This window comes from Ptiloglossa arizonensis, chromosome 4 (assembly GCF_051014685.1).
Source record: "Ptiloglossa arizonensis isolate GNS036 chromosome 4, iyPtiAriz1_principal, whole genome shotgun sequence".
In the NCBI taxonomy this organism is placed as follows: domain Eukaryota; kingdom Metazoa; phylum Arthropoda; class Insecta; order Hymenoptera; family Colletidae; genus Ptiloglossa; species Ptiloglossa arizonensis.
Window position 1 is genome coordinate 2,386,670 of NC_135051.1, and position 17,317 is coordinate 2,403,986.

At 40.6% G+C, this 17,317-nt stretch overlaps 1 long non-coding RNA gene across 2 annotated transcripts in view; it reads right to left on the reverse strand.

Moving 5' to 3' along the window:
• Positions 1-17,317, reverse strand: part of LOC143145994 (uncharacterized) — a 137,959-nt gene that overhangs the window by 49,408 nt on the left and 71,234 nt on the right. For both annotated transcript variants that reach the window (XR_012991821.1, XR_012991820.1), the window contains exon 2: positions 2,085-2,193. This is a non-coding gene — a long non-coding RNA (uncharacterized LOC143145994). The remainder of the gene's footprint in view (positions 1-2,084; positions 2,194-17,317) is intronic.

The window sequence follows — 17,317 nt, forward strand, 5'->3', positions numbered from 1 at the left end:
TTAAGTGATACGAGTCGACTATTGATAAATCTCCGACGAATAGACGGCACTTTTTAATGCGACCGTAATCGCATTACCCGTGAACGGAGCTCATTAAACGGGGCTTTCTTTCGCGAATGATACTCTCCAATGGTGAACGAAAATCTCCCGGCAACCGATCGGTTTTATGCGCATACTGTGAGAGAAAAGGACTCCCGAGGTTGCAATAAAATGTCGACTCTCTGTGCTGTGGCTCCCGTGGAACGGGCGTAACACATTCCACGCGTGTTTTTACGTCGAGAACTCGACTATGGGATACTGGAGACGAGATATTTCCGAGAACCGCTGTCACGCGAGTACCTTCTCGATTGTGCGAACGATACCTAAGAAACTTCGAAAGATTGCACTTGGTGGTTTTTTTGAGATTGCAGTTTGGTAATTAAAAAAAATTAATGTGTTTTTATATTTCTTGAAAATTGAAATTCCAAAAGCATCGATTTGAAAATATTTAGGGAAAAGCTTGCGATACTGTAGAAAAATTTTGAATTCTCTATAGTAGTGCCTCAGGTATTGATAAAATTTGTTTCTGTTACTCTTAAAAATATTGGTCCGCAAAGATTGTGATGAAATTCGAAAAAATGATTATGCTATAGGACTTTCAACTATCTATAGTAATAAGAGTTAATGTGTTTTTATGCTTCTTGAAAATTGAAATTCCAAAAACATCGATCTCAAAATATTTTTGGTAAAGTTTGCAATACTATAAAGAAGTTTGAACTCTCTATAGTAGTGCCTCGGGTATTGATAAAATTTGTTTCTTTTACTCTTAAAAATATTGGTCCACAAAAATTGTGATGAAATTCGAAAAAATGATTGTGCCATAGGACTTTCAACTATCTCTAATAATGCTTTGGGTACTGATCAAATTTGTGTCATCAACACCACTGCTTGTATTTCTCTAAGTTGAATTGTTCTATTCGTGATTCGCATATTGACAATTGGCACCACTATCTACGCTCCTGGCACTGTACTTCAAAATTATTTTTCTCGACACATCTTTGAACACAGTGTGCACAATAAATATGTGCACGATGTACGATTAACATCGTGAGATCGAAAAATAAAACAATTTCATAGAAACCTATACCAAACCTAAGGTCATTCTCATTATAAAATGAGATACTATAGAATTCACCATGATCTTTATGCATCAATATTTTTAAGAGTAAAAAAAAAAATTTTATCAATACCCGAGGCACTACTATAGAGAGTTCAAAATTTCTCTATAGTATTGCAAACTTTACTAAAAATATTTTCAGATCGATGTTTTTGCAATTTCAATTTTTAAGAAGCATAAAAACACATTTTTTTTACTATAGATAGTTGAAAGTCCTGTAGCACAATAATTTTTTCAAATTTCACCATGATCTTTGCGGATCAATATTTTTAAGAGTAAAAAAAAAAAACAGATTTTATCAATACCCGAGACACTACTATAGAGAGTTCAAAATTTGTCTATAATATTGCAAACTTTACCAAAAATATTTTCAGATCGATGTTTTTGGAAATTCAATTATTAAGAAGCATAAAAACACATTTTTTTTTTACTATAGATAGTTGAAAGTCCTGTAGCACAATAATTTTTTCAAATTTCACCATGATTTTTGCGGATCAATATTTTTAAGAGTAAAAAAAAAAATTTTATCAATACCCGAGGCACTACTATAGAGAGTTCAAAATTTTTCTATAGCATCGCAAGCATCACACAACCCAACCAACTTCTACGAATGTAAATCAAATTTCTCGTTCAAACTAATCTCTAATTTCTCATTCAGGTTTTCATTTCCGTTATTTCGTTCTTTGAACATTTTTACCCGTCGCGTGATACTTTTGAACTATCAAACAAGGATCAGGATTACGTGTTCCCCTACTTTCTTGCATGTATCTTCTCTGTGAAGCTACTTTAAAACTTGCACGCAAAAGCACCGTGCAAAGATACAGCACTCGAGCTTTCAGAGCGAAGGAAACGGAATCTTTTAGTTTCGATTCTTGTCGGCGACGATCGCTGATCGATGCCAACAAATTCGCATCGCGAAGGGACTTACCGGGAAAAGCTTTCATTAAAATCGGATCTCCCTGGGACTACAGGACAGGATAATCCTCCAACGATCGAGCGAAACGGCCGGCGTTTGATTCTTCCGTGCGGTCAGGGATCTGAAAGAAGGTTAAGAGATCTGATTAAATCGAAAAATTCAATTCCACCAAGGGGGTCACTCCTTTAAGCGGGCTCCGCTGTTACACACCCCCTTTTTCAAACTATTTCGGTCATTTCACTCGGTGAAAAACCGAGTTCGCGTTCCCTACTTCTCTTTCACCTTTGCCGTCGACATTTTCAAATGGAATATTGAGCGAAATTATTATTTCCGTCGGTTAGTTACGACCTTTTAACCTATTCATTCCCGCAGTGACTACGCGTCAATAATAATTATTTATTTACAGTCACGGTACGTAACGGAGAACCGTTATTAAATCTAACGCTTACATCATTGTACGAAACGTAAAATTTACTTCTAACTAACTGTACAAAATACCTCGAATTATGGAACAAAATATTATCACCGTACGTGGTTTCGTATCTGGGAGTACAGTCCCGTTGGCTTTGTACCAATAGCGATAAATATATATTTTTATCAACAGTGATTCGTATAATGTCACGGTTCAGGGATAGAAATTGTTATAAATAATACAGAGACCGCGAAAGTGTAACGCGTGGGAAGATTTCTTGTTGAAAACTAAATTCAATGCGTGGAATAGAATATTCTCGTACGAGACCTCGTTCTCAAAGCTATCGATTCGAAAAACTGAGAGCAACACTTGGGCGACGTGTCCGACCATTGATCGTTATTTCCACTCGCGTTGATATTTGTTAAAATTAATGGTATTGAGTAAGCTATTGTTCGTTTTCTGTACGATTAAAGCATAATTAAAACGCACGATAAATAAAACGTACGATCGTCGAGAGTACCGAGACAAGTAGAAATAACGAAAAATGGTCAGACGTGCCCCGTAAATTTTCAAAATCAATTCCACGACAAACGAAGCGTTTTACGGGAAATTTGCATTCCGTGTTTTCGATTGATTTTTACACAAGGAATCCCATTTCTAGCCGGTTGGACCGTTCGTGCTCGCCCATTCTGTAATACTTTCGTTCTCCCGTTGTTGGTGACAAAAGGTATCGGTGCAGTTCGATGGTTCAATTTGAAAACACGCGGTAAGATAATACGATGAAAAAAATTGACACAAACAACGGTAGGAGTGGATTCATCGGCAGGTTGGTACCGTTGTCAATCATGGTCCGGTCCGTGGTTGGCAGAAAATCGACGGAGCAGAAACGAACCCGGGGCGAGCCGCTGCGTCATCTCCGATTAATAACGACGATAAACTTCTATTGTTCCTGCGGTTCGTGACTCTCCGTAAAAAGCCGGAGTCATCACGGGACAATGATTTTCTATTTTTCACCCGTGTCCGTAGCTCCCCGGCCACTTGGAGCGAACCGAAGGACACTGGAGTACTACTTCCGTAGGCAGTTTCTTAAAGAGGGACACTAATTGGTTATAAAATGGCCTCCCACGACATGGCCTTGCAAAGTCGCGTGCTAAGCACCCTCGATTTCCAGCTCCTTAGCTTCGTGCTCACGATAGCTTCGACGGAATACCCCCTACCCCAATGCCCCACCTCTCCGCCCCTTCACGTGCCTTGCAACGAAGCTGAGCTAAGTGCACCGACCGACACTGTGGTCGTACGTTACTGATGGGATTTCTTCGTTTTCGGTGCGTCTTCACTTTGACAGCATCTAGTTCGTCATTTCTGGATTCTCGGAGTACCCGTACGATTGTCAACGGTTACCGGTCGCTGTCACATGAACGTGAAAAGTCACCGAAGCTATCACAGGGTAGCCAGTTTTTATCAATCACTGTCACGTAGACGTGACTTCGGTAGCCAGTTGTTACCAATTGCTCGTCACGTAGACGTGACTTTGGTAGTCAGTTGTTACCAATTGCTCGTCATGTAGACGTGAAAAGTCACCAAAGCTATCACAGAGTAGCCACTTGTTACCAATCACTGTCATGTAGACGTGAAAAGTCACCAAAGCTATCAAAGGGTAGCCAATTGTTACCAATCACTGTCATGAAGACGTGAAAAGTCACCAAAGCTACCAAAGGGTAGCCAGTTATCAATCGCTGTCACGTAGACATGAAAAGTCACCAAAGCTATCAAAGGGAAACCAATTGTTACCAATCACTTTCACGTAGACGTGAAAAGCTACCAAAGCTACCAATGGGTAGCCAGTTGTTACCAATCGTTGTCACGTAGAGGTGACTTAAGTAGCCAGTTGTTACCAATCGCTGTCTCGTACACGTGATATAAAAACTCAGCGATTATAGTATTATACTTTGTTTCTTCGAGGCTCTATATTTTGTATAATTATGTAATTTGTGCAGCCAACCAATCGGGACTGCACTCATACGATACTGATGCGATTACTTCGTTTTCGGTGCATCTTCACTTTAACAGATCGAAGATCGTAATTTCTTGATTCTCAGAGTACCTGTTCAATAACGAACAGATGCCGGTCGCTGTCACATAAACGTGACTTTGTTAGGCAATTCTTACCAATTGCTGTCACGTAGACATGACTTTGGTAGCCAGTTATTACCAATCGTAGTCACGTAGACGTGACCTTGGTAGCCAGTTGTTACCAATAGCTGGCCCGTAGACGTGACTTTGGTAGTCAGTTGTTACCAATCGTATTTACGTAGACGTGACTTTGATAGCCAGTTGTTACCAATCGCAGTCACGTAGACGTGACTTTGGTAGCCAGTTGTTACCAATCGTTGTCACGTACACGTGAAAAGTCACCAAAGCTACCAAAGGATAGCCAATTGTTACCAATCACTGTCATGCAGACGTGACTTTGATAGCCAGTTGTTACCAATCGTAGTCACGTAGACGTGACTTTGATAGCCAGTTGTTACCAATCGCAGTCACGTACACGTGACTTTGGTAGCCAGTTATTACCAATCGTTGTCACGTACACGTGAAAAGTCACCAAAGCTACCAAAGGATAGCCAATTGTTACCAATCACTGTCATGTAGACGTGATTTTGGTAGCCAATTGTTACCAATCGCTCGTCAAGTAGACGTGAAAAGTCAGCAAAGCTACCAAAGGGTAGCTAGTTGTTACCAGTTGCTGTCACGTAGACGTGACTTTGGTTAGCAATCGTTGTCACGTACACGTGATATCAAAAATCAGCGATTGTAGTATTATACATTGTTTCTTCGAGGTTCTACATTTTGTAAAATTGTATAATTAGTGCAGCCAACCGATCGGGACAGTGCTCGTACGATACCGATGTGATTACTTCATTGGCTTCTTCGCTTTAAGAGCTTCAAGTTAGCCAAATTCGCGCGACAATTGCAATTTCTTGATTCTCAGAGTACCGCAGCCAACGGTAACCGGCCGCTGTCACGTAGACGTGACTTTGGTTACCAATCGCTGTCACATACACGTGATATAAAAAATCAGCGATTATAGTATTATACCTCGTTTCCTCGAGGCACTATATTTTGTATAATTACACAATTTGTGCAGCGAACCGATCGTTATCGCGCAGACGTAATTTCACCAGGCAGCAGTAACCAGCCTCTGTCACGTACACGTGACTTCGGAAGTGAGCGATTACACTTTCTTTTCTAACGGCTCGTATAATTGTACAATTTGAATACTCGTTGTAACGCAATAGGTAATGGACTTTATTTTCTCTGGTATCGATTATCGTACGTGTCTCGAAGCGGTCGGAAATCGTTCCTATCGACGTATGCATACGTATGTTAATATCTTGTCGATCGTTACGCGAACCAGAGAGTATGCAAAAGGGGGCCTAGGAGCCATCAGTGTCGATATCAGCGTCGTAAAAGTTGCCAGAACAGACCCCCGCCTCGGGGCCTGGGAGCCAATAACGACGATATACCCAGTGTACACACGCGAACGGTCTCCAACCATGCGAGTCGAACGACTGAAATTCCCGCGGAGGGTAAACTCCTCGTTCGGCTCTCTAATTTACGAGACTCGCGACCGGCAACCGGGGGAAGAGAGTTTACAGAACGTGTCTTTTGATCTTCTCCTTTCGCTCTGCACCGATTCCGTCTATTTCCTCTCCAATTTCCGTTCCCTTGTTTGCCGTCCCCCGATGACGTTCGATAAATATCTCCTGTGTCGTCGATACCGGGGCGACGCGTCTACGCGGCGATTGTCCCCGGCACGCTCGCTCAAAAGAATCCCAAGAATCACTGGAACTTGGTTTCAGCCTCGGAAGCAAGCCTCGTGTCCGGTTTTCTGGAAACTTGTCGAGGGCTTTCAGAACGGCCGAAAATATGGGACGCGTGTCAATTTTTAGCTCGAGAGAAGTTTGGTTTCGAAGGATGAATTTACTCATCGACCTAGCGACAATATTCTGAAAAATCGTTGGTGACACGTAAGTATCCTTGAACTCGTCGAGATATAAAATTATCGAGGAACAATCATTTTTGTAAGTTGTATGCGTTATGAATTGATATTAATTTTCTATAGAAAAATGTAAAGTACATTTTTCCAGATACGTACAATACAATTCCCTAATTTAAACAATAATTTTTTTAAGGTGCATGCGTTATAAATTAATATTAATATCCTATAGAAAAATGTAAACGTACAAATGTAAATGTACATTTCTCCAGACATATACAATACAATTCACTAATTTGAACAATAATTTTTTTAGGTTATATACGTTATGAATTAATAATAATTTTCCATAGAGAAATGTAAAATACATTTCTTTAGATACGTATAATACAATTCCCTAATTTGAACGATAATTCTTTTAGGTTGTATTCGTTATGAATTAATACTAATTTTCTATAGAGAAATGTAAAATACATTTCTCCAGATACGTACAATACAATTCCCAAATTTGAACAATATTTCAATATTGTTTTCACGTTGAGTGGTCCAGAAGCAGTCTCGATACCCTATAGAAGTAATTTCTTCAGATACGTACAATACAATTCGCTAATGTAAATAAAATTTCAATATTGTTTTCATGTGGAGTAGTCCAGAAACGTTCTCGAAAACATTGGAAGCGATAGAAGTAATTTCTTCAGATACGTACAATACAATCCCCTAATCGGAAAGAAATTTCAATATTGTTTTCATGTTGAGTAGTGCAGTAATGGTCTCGATACATTGGAAGCAATAAAAGTAATTTCTCCAGATACGTATAGTATAATACAATTCACTAATTTGAACAATATTTCAATATTGTTTTCACGTAAAACGTTTACCTTCACGTTTCACGTTTCAGAAATAGTCTCGATACACAATAGAAGTAATTTCTTCAAATACGTACAACACAATTCCCTAATTAGAACAAAATTTCAATATTGTTTTCCAGTTGAGTAGTCCAGAAACAGTCTCAATGTCCTATAGAAGTAATTTCATCATGTACGTATGATACAATTCCCTAATTTGAACAAAATTTCAATATTGTTTTCATGTTGAGTAGTCCAGTAATGGTCTCGATACATTGGAAGCAATAGAAGTAATTTCTCCAGATACGTATAATACAATTCCCTAATTTGAACAAAATTTCAATACTGTTTCCACGTTGAGTGGTCCAGAAACAGTCTCGATACACAATAGAAGTAATTTCTTCAAATACGTACAATAGAATTCCCTAATTTGAACAAAACTTCAATATTATTTTCACGTTGAGTAGTCCAGTAATGGTCTCGATTCATTGGAAACACTGGAAGTAATTTCTTCAGATACGTACAGTACAATTCCCTAATCGGAAAGAAATTTCAGCGACAGACAGGAAACAGCCTCTGTATCAACATAATTTTCACACCGGGAACTCCAAAAACTGTTTCGTTCCAAGACAGTTAACCCCGACAAAGGATTAATATCTCTTCCGTGCCGTCTCGGGTGTTCTTCGTTACTAGTCGAGCACTTGCTCGCGTCTCTCGGTCGATATCTTCCATAACACCTCAATTACCGCGCACAAAGATCACAAAGACTCGTCTCCGAAGAGCTGCTCTTCATCCCGGAACTCACATTTCACAACCGATTGTTTTGTCCTCGACAATTTCTCGTTATCCACGACAATGGAGAGACTCGCGGCAACAGAGCTAATAGTAATACAATAATCTCGTCCTTTGTTCGTCTGTATCTGTCTCCCTTGCACTCGACTAATGCACCCTTTACCTCTTTGCATCTTCCCCCCACGTTTCTCGTTCTCCTGATTAATCGATACCATCCGCGAAACTCACGAGGCTGGACTGCGAACTATTGGACGCCAATTTTGATGAAACTTTGCACGAAAGTTCATCGGTCCACAACGAGAACTGCACCATACTTCTGTTACTTTTCGACTTTCTGGGAGTCGTGCTGTATAATTCTTAAATCGCGGAAAAGTATTGAATAAGTTTTTCAAATAGAAATTGTACCGGAAATTTATAAATTAGTAACACGTGGAGAAATTTGTTCTCTCGAATATCTTCTCCTAGAAACTTGTAGTCTAGATACGATACTTTTATTTAAGACAGTTTCTTGTATCAAATTACTTCAAAAATTCCAAGCTGGTAGGGGATGAGAGTCGAATCAACGAACATTTGTACACAGTCCTAGAAATTTATAATCTAGATACGGTACTTTCATTTAAGACATTCTTTTTATATGAAATTACTCCAAAGATTCTAAGCTGGTACGGTACTCTTATTTAAGACATTTTTTTTATATGAAATTACTCCAAAAATACTAAGCTGGTACGGTACTCTTATTTAAGACATTTTTTTTATATGAAATTACTTCAAAAATTTTAAGCTAGTACGATACTTTTATCTAAAACATTTTTTTTATATAAAATTACTTCAAAAATTCTAAGCTGGTACGATACTCTTATTTAAGATATTTTTTTTGTATGAAATTACTTCAAAAATTCTAAGCTGATAGGAGATGAGTCGAATCAACGAACATTTGTACACAGTTTTGCCGAAATCAGCAATCCTCTCTTGCCAGTCGACGACCTATTCGCAAACGATTACGTCTCCTGTATCGTCGACGTTCCTAATCGTCCAGGGAATCGCGAAAAGGGAACGTAATAGACTGGGTAAATCTCCTTCAGCGCGCGGAACAGCATTCCACGTAGAGATCGATGAATTTCTACCGTGAGCGGAGCCGAGGTTCACGCGATTCGCCTAAACGGGCTGCGCCGTACACTTCCGCGCTGGAATTCGCGTTGTTAATTGACGGTGAAATTAGTCCGACAGGAAATTCGAGGAATCTTCCGGATTCTCTCAGTTCTTTGCAAACATTCGTTCCATGTCGGACTTAATACCGAGCGCAATTAGCGATTACTATTTTTTAACCGATTTATTTTTTCATCGATGTTAAAAAGCTATATCCAGCTCCTGCATTTATTTTTTACTTTTGTATATGAATTTTATTTAAAACGTAAAATATGTATAATATAAATGGCTACCTTTAGAAGAAGGAAATTAAATTTCAAATTATTATACGTTCCAGTTCCATTTTGGGCCATTATTAAAATAGACTTTAACCAGGCTATTATTGGGAGTCAGTCAAAATTAATGACACATAAAAAAATAATCTACAGATCTATCTATCTGTAATCTACAAGTAAAACAAAAATAAGCATTAAATGACGACATGTATCCGATACTAATATAATCGAGAGATCTTGAACGTAAAAATGTAAAGTCTACGTATCGAAAAAAGGTAAGTGTAATCTTTCGCCTCTCGTACTATACATTATAACTACCCTTAAGAGGAATTCAACTGTGGAATTAAATTGGACATTTGAACCTAACATTGAATCTAACCTCGATTCATTTTCACACAATATTAAAATAACTTTACCCAGTCTATTATTGGGGGTCAGCCAAAATTAATATACTACAAATACAGAAATAAATATTAAATAACTACATGTATCCGATACTAATATAATTAGGACACCTTGAACGTAAAAAATATAAAGTCTACGCATCGAAAAAAAGTAAGTGTAATCTTTCGCCTCTCGTACTATACATTACAACTACCCTTAAGAGGAATTCAACTGTGGAATTAAATTGGACATTTGAACCTAACATTGAATCTAACGACGATTCATTTTCACGCAACATTGAAGTAACGTTTAATTAGAAAACTTTGAATCTCGACGAAAGAAATTTGAAACTGCAAAGTAACGTTTCTCGACTCGACGAAAGGGCCCGATTCGAACTTTTCGCGCAATACGTAACCCATAAACGTAGGAGAGAACTCGATATTACGTCAATATCGGATTAAAAACGGAACCGTTGATGTGTGGTATACGTTTCGTTGAACAAATCGACGAAGTTAAAGGACACGCGCGAGTAAAATTACAAGCGGACGATTCCGGTTTCGTTTATCTGCGTCGGCGTGTCCACGTGTTTCCAATCCCTTCCATCGAGCGTAATACCGAGCGAAGTTCGGGATCAGCGAACGGGCAAATTCACGGAAAGGGTAACGCTTCACCCACGCGCGAACACGCGCTCTAACCTCGTGACCCAGTAGGCGACTTCAATAAATTACGAGCCGCGAAAAAAACACGGATTCTGGTCCGTTTACCGACGAGTCATTAGCTACCGCCCACGTATGTACTCCGCGCGTATTAAGAGCGTGGGAGGAGTGAAAGAGAGGGGGCGATGATTTTCCATAAATATGATTTGCAATGTTCCATCTATCGTGTGCGTACTCGCCAACGAAAACGGATTGAATTAAAAATTAAATCGCCAACGTGATGTGGCTTGGGCTACTGTATGCACACGGTGTAAAGAAAATATTTATCGCAAACTTCAGCAACGAAGAAAATCAATCAGACTTTAACCCAATTTTGCGTTGCATACGGTAATCGATTTTTGAAAAAGATTTTCCCTGTTTGTGGCAAATTTCGGTTCGTAAAAAACGACGAGTTGGTATTTTGTACAGTACGTGGCTGAGAAGATTGTCTGTGAAGATATGGTGGGTCCTGTTCGTTTAAGCGCGAAAAGGATGTTTGTATATATCTGTCCCGTACGTGCCCCAGAAGTTATGCCCCTGAAGGCATACAACCCATATAACTTCAAACGCAATCTCCTCGCTCACGTACAGTACATAGAGGAAGTTTTTGTAGATAAAGTAATCGGTATTGTTCATGCCCTGGAGGCAATTCTTTCGAAAATATAAAATAAATGTTTACTATAGGTGTAGATGGACTCAGAATCGAGGTGAAATTTTGTTATTCTTCCGGATGTATACCACTCGACGAAAAAGATGTTTTAAAAGAGCGATATGTTACAAATGAAACGTTCTCGTATTTCCTTTTTTTTTTTAATCGTACGATTGATCGTCTATTTCACGACAGGTGGATATTCGAAGCGGAAGTTTTGTTGCGGAACTCGGTTAGATTTTAATTAAGTCAGATAAGTGCTCGTATTGTATTTAATTTCAGGTAGAATGTTACTAATTTGAATAATGGTTTGTTGCTCACCACGCGGTTCGTCGATGCTCAAAGACCGAATTTAATTTACTACTATGATATTATATTTTAATTAAATTAATTGAGATACCGTGTTCAATACTTTATCGCCTCCTTGTACGAGTTTAATTTTTCCAGGAAATATTTGTTGTATCTATTTTTTGATCGGACGCGTTGCATCAGAATAAGTGGAAGTAGCTTTTCAGGAAGTTTCATTAACCTTCTCGAGCGACGAGGAGTCTTCCCCGAGAGAAAAATATTCCGTGATTCATTTCTCCTAGATAACGCGCAATAAGAACTTCCCTATTCTCTTCTTCGCGTCATCTCTTATCATCGCAATATCTTCGAGTCAAGAATTTGCTTAATTAAAATCCGGTTTATCCTGTCGGTAAAAAATAAATGCTCCGACGTCGTATACTGGAGCTTTCATTGTCGGATTAAAATAACTCTTAACATTTTGTAGTATCGGATTTTCCGAGTCGGCTTGGGCCTGCTTCGACCGCGGGCCTAAACAAGGCAGCACGTGCGGACAGACCCGGGTCAAGGTAAACATTTGGTGCCGATCTGTCCGCTAGCTTTTACGATAGGCCCGAGGATCCCTTTACAGTGGGTTCTGCACGACGACCAGGTGTAAGGATGCATGGGTATGAAAGAGAGTACATGTGGCTCGGAGAAAGTGAGGTATACTTGGAAAAACGAACGATTAGGATAGCCGAACGTGACCGAGTGTCTGAAGTGAGAGAGACTGAGGAATAGAATGAAAGAGAATGAATGGGCATGACTATATAAAGTGCGAAAGGGACGGTGGACAGGACAGTATGTCACAGACGGTACAACACAGTGTGTCCAGAAGTTAGGACAGGACAGTGTGTCCTGAGTGTAAGAGTGCGACGTCGAGGGTATGTTCGGAGTGTGTGTCGCGGACAGTATGAGTAAGAAGACAATAAGACGAGACGATTAAAAGACGCACTAAGACGAAAGACCGGTATAAGACTTAAGCAACAAAGACGACCAAGACGCGTACCGAAGGCACAAAGACTGCTTAGTTAGCTTAGTTTAATACGCGGTCGATCCACCTTAGTGGAAAGCAAAACCAATCACCAACACTAGGTTTAATACTAATATCACTGTAATATATAATGTCCTTAAATATATATCAATACCCCGCACGAGTATAACAGTTATTTGGGGGCTCGTACGGGGATCAATCACTCAAAGATCTCTTCTCCAGTGATCCGAGGAGAAGAGAAAGAGAAGAACAACAATTTTGGGGGCTCGTCCGGGATCAATAACTTCAAGATTCCTTCTCCAGTGATCCAAGGAGAAGGAAGAGAACAACGATTTTAATAGAAAATATATAAATCGTAGAAAGCATTTTCCCTAAACTGAACAAAATTTCTAATACTCGTAGTTGAAAAACCATAGAGTGAACTTAATAGGTGACTTCTGTTACGAGAACAAGGAAATAGTTAATTATCCGTAGAAAACCACTGAAAACTTCGTCACAGACTATCCCCACCACTTGACCACTCCCACCAGTTGACTACGCCCACCAGTTGACTACTCCCACCAGTTGACTATCCCCACTGCGTGGCTACTCCCACCAGTTGACTATATCCACTGCTTGGTTACTCCCACCGGTTGACTATTTCATCACTGACGCGACTGAGAGTGGGAAGAGCTGACCTTGAATGGTCAATTAAATGCAACGCCACTAAAACTCGTCACACAGTCCCTTCTGCTATCGCGTCTACGTTGTTCCAGCAGTTTTAAACCATATTTCACGTACCCAGACTCGCGAAGTTACACTTGACCATTGGAATTATCGCTTCGGGCTTCTGCGGGCTCGATCTTTCAGGAGAGGGTTGAAACAAACGACAGTACAGTTGCACGTGACTCATTAATACGTCCTAAACTGAACAAAATGTCTAATATTCGTAATTGAAGAACGATAGAATGGACTTAATAGGTGACTCTTGTTACGAGAACCAGAAAATAATTAATTATCCGTAGAAAACCACTGAAAGCTTCGTCGCAGACTATCCCCAATACCTGACTACTCCCACCAGTTGACTTCTCCTACCACCTAACTACTTCCACCACCTGACTACTCCCACCACCTGACTACTCCCACCAGTTGACTACTCCCACCACCTAACTACTTCCACCACCTGACTACTCCCACCACTTGACTACTCCCACCAGTTGACTATCCTCATTGCTTGGCTACTCCCACCAGTTGACTATCCCCACTGCGTGGCTACTCCCACCAATTGACTATCTCCACTGCTTGGCTACTCCCACCCGTTTGTTATTTCATCACTAACGCGACTGAGAGTGGGAAGAGCTGACCTTGAATGGTCAATTAAATGCAACGCTACTAAAACTCGTCACACAGTCCCTTCTGCTATCGCGTCTACGTTGTTCTAGCAGTTTAAAACCATATTTCACGTACCCCGGCTCGCGAAGTTACACTTGACCATTGGAATTATCGCTTCGGGCTTCTGCGGGCTCGATCTTTAAGAAGAGGGTTGAGGCAAACGACAGTACAGTTGCACGTGACTCATTAATACATCATCCGCGGGCGAACGGTGCCCTATCTCCCTGTTTTTGTACCGTTAAATGCGGGCCAAATCCCGTATAGCCCAGGACCAGAGTCAGACAAATTACGAGCAGCCTGGTCGCGCATCCCCTGAAGAAGGTCGTCGCGTCTAACGGTGATCTTTCGCAAGCTCGTTCTACAGAGAGTTAAAGAGGCTACTTTGTATTGTGCTCCGTGACTCCTCCGAGACAAATGGGTTTCTCCACGGTTCCTTTTTTTTTCTCTCCCCACCCACCCCTCCTCCTCCTCCTCCTCTTTCGCACAGTCCGACCAGCGAGACGAGAAGAAAATGGAACGCGAAAAGGAGCGTCCAGACCGGCCTCGAAATTATTTTTCCATCTATCTCCTTTGCAGCGCGCGCAAAAAAAAGGCTAATTGCCGTTCTTATTTTTTCGGTGCGTTTGTCAGCGACGACCTTCGCGTACGGTGAAGGTTGTAAACCAGAATAAAACAAATTGGCACTTGCCGTGTATGGTATACAGGAACGAGTTAATTATTCCTCGTTGCATGTCTCCTATATCTATGCGGTGGTTGACCTTTTCTCTCGCAATTCCGCGAAACGACGTTTGGAAGGTGTGGCCGCACATCGTTTAAACAAGGGGAAAGAAAGAACGCTTGAATCGAGAACGTTCACGCACAAACGTACCGAGTACACTGTAAGAGAACAAGAAGGAAAACATCGAATCTTGGCTTAAAGAAAAAACGTGTTACCACGTAAATGGTATCGAACAATTTCTTTCGAACGTAAGGATGAACTCTGACGTAAAGCATCTACCCAATGGGGTATTCTTTCCAGGATTAATCTTTCATTCTCCCATGAATACATTTAGACACTCCAGTCTACTCAGACTGTGTTTTACTTATTCTTGTCTGATCAGTGAAAAATACATTCCACTTATTTTTTCACGCTGGTATTGTAGGGAGAAAAATATCAATTCAAGCTTGAAAAGCAAATAGTAATAAATAGATTATTTATAATATCGAATATCATTGTTTGTTTTTTTTTCTCCAATGACCACATGGTACCACCGTCTACTCATGGTAGATCACCATCCTTTTAACACTAAGAGTGATCTTTCGTTCTCTCTACAATACATCCATTGTTCGATCGATCTTTTAATTGCCGCCTAAATTATTCTCCATTAGGAAAATCGGGAGAATCGCGTGTAAGCCACACGCCTACGCTCCTGCTCCATTATCGGAATCAAATCTACCAGGCCACGCTACTCCATTAATAGACGATTCGATGCTCCGTGGGATAGGTGGGGGTAGATTGCGCGATGGACGAGTTTTTCCTTTAGGCGCGGATAACAAATCGATCGCGTTACATCGACTTGAATTCGATGAAAGATCATAGTTACTTCGTCCGAATGATGGACATGTAATCAATGGATGTTCGACGGTGATGTAAGCTCCTACCGAGTTTGAGAAAGCCTGTTACATTGGCGTATATACAACAGCCTCGAGACTTGCACTCAAAAGGTATTTTAATATTCTAATTTCTTCAGTATCTACTGACAGAGCATTGTTATTTGATAATAATTATCGTAATCTATGTTAGTTTCTCCGCGTGCACATCGTGTCGCTACAGTGACGTCATCTGTCGTTTCAGCCACGCAAAAACTAAAAATTTTTCCAAGTCTTTAATACTGTATCAATCTCGAAAGTGTGAGATGTTCTGTTACGAGAACAAAGAAATAATTAATTATCCCTAGAAAACCACTGAAAACTTCGTTACAGACTATCCCCACCACCGGACCACTCCCACCAGTTGACCACTCCCACCAGTTGACTACGCCCACCGGTTGACTACTCCCACCAATTGACTATCCCCCCTGCTTGGCTACTCAGCAGTAGCCAATTGAATTGTCAGATTAAGTTTCTCGTCGTCTGTAAGACCGTGAAAAATGAAATAACATTCCGTTCGTAAATAATAACTTTGAGCAAAATTCTCCCCGTTCTACGATATCTTTAGCCTCGAATTATGCAACTTCTTCACCGAGAATATTCTCGTATCTCCGAATATCCTTCGTGGAAATATAAAAACCAATAAATCGTAAAACGGATCACGATGATCCGCGGAGCGTCGCGAACGAGATGCCGCGCGCATAACATCAGAATTGCGTCTCCAGTCGACTGGTATCTCTTCAATGAGTGAACACGGACTGTAAACACCGAGGAAACCATAACTTCCTTGTGACTGTACTTTATGACTGCCATGTTGTCTGACATCTCCGTTCCAACGGGATGTACCCAGCTCGTAGCGCATTCACGGTCCCCCTTTCGTTTAACGGCGCTTCTTCCTCTCGAGGAGGGAAGGATCTTTCTCGTCAAATTTCCGACGAAAATATCATCGATGCCACGTCGAATTTCGGTGGAAAAATAAATTTTCGGATTCTCTCCTATATACGTTCCCCTTCGAAAACGTTTTCGTGGATTGGGTAACGAGACTCGGAGCGACCATTTCTCCGGAGGATTTTATTCTTCTCACCCCTTGAACTTTGAAAAGCGCTTTGTCGCCAATGTATGTGTATTCTTTCGTTTACCGCGTGGGGGGAAAAAAATGCTTCCAAAGGGAAAAATTATATTTCCAATTGTACGATTGTCGAAGAATGAGAACTCGCTCCATTAGTGTGAGGAAAAATATTGTTTATTGAATTAATGTGTGTTTTTTTCTGAATGTAAATGTACATTCCCTTTCGTTTAACGACGGAATATCAAGTCTGCGCGAGTGCGTGAGAGTGAAAGGAAATGCGTGTGGTCTGGAGAAAATGAAGAGTGTTTGGAAAAGACGAACGATTGAGATAGGTGAAAGTAACCGGATGTCTAAAGTGAGAGAGAATGAAAGGGAATGAATTCGTGTGAGGATATATGATGTGAGAGAAGAGTGTTTAGGGTAGTCATTGTTGGAAAATTGTCGAAGCGTGTCGTGTCGCGCGAAATAAGAATAGCGGAGTCAATGGAGTCAGCGTGGTCAGCGTAGTCAACGGAGTCAGCGTGGTCAGCGTGATCAGTGTGATCAGCCTAGTCAGGGTGGTCAGTGTGGTCAGCGGAGTCAGCGGAGTCAGCGTGGTCAGCGTGATCAGTGTGATCAGCGTGGTCAGCGGAGTCAGCGGAATCAGCGTAGTTAGCGTGA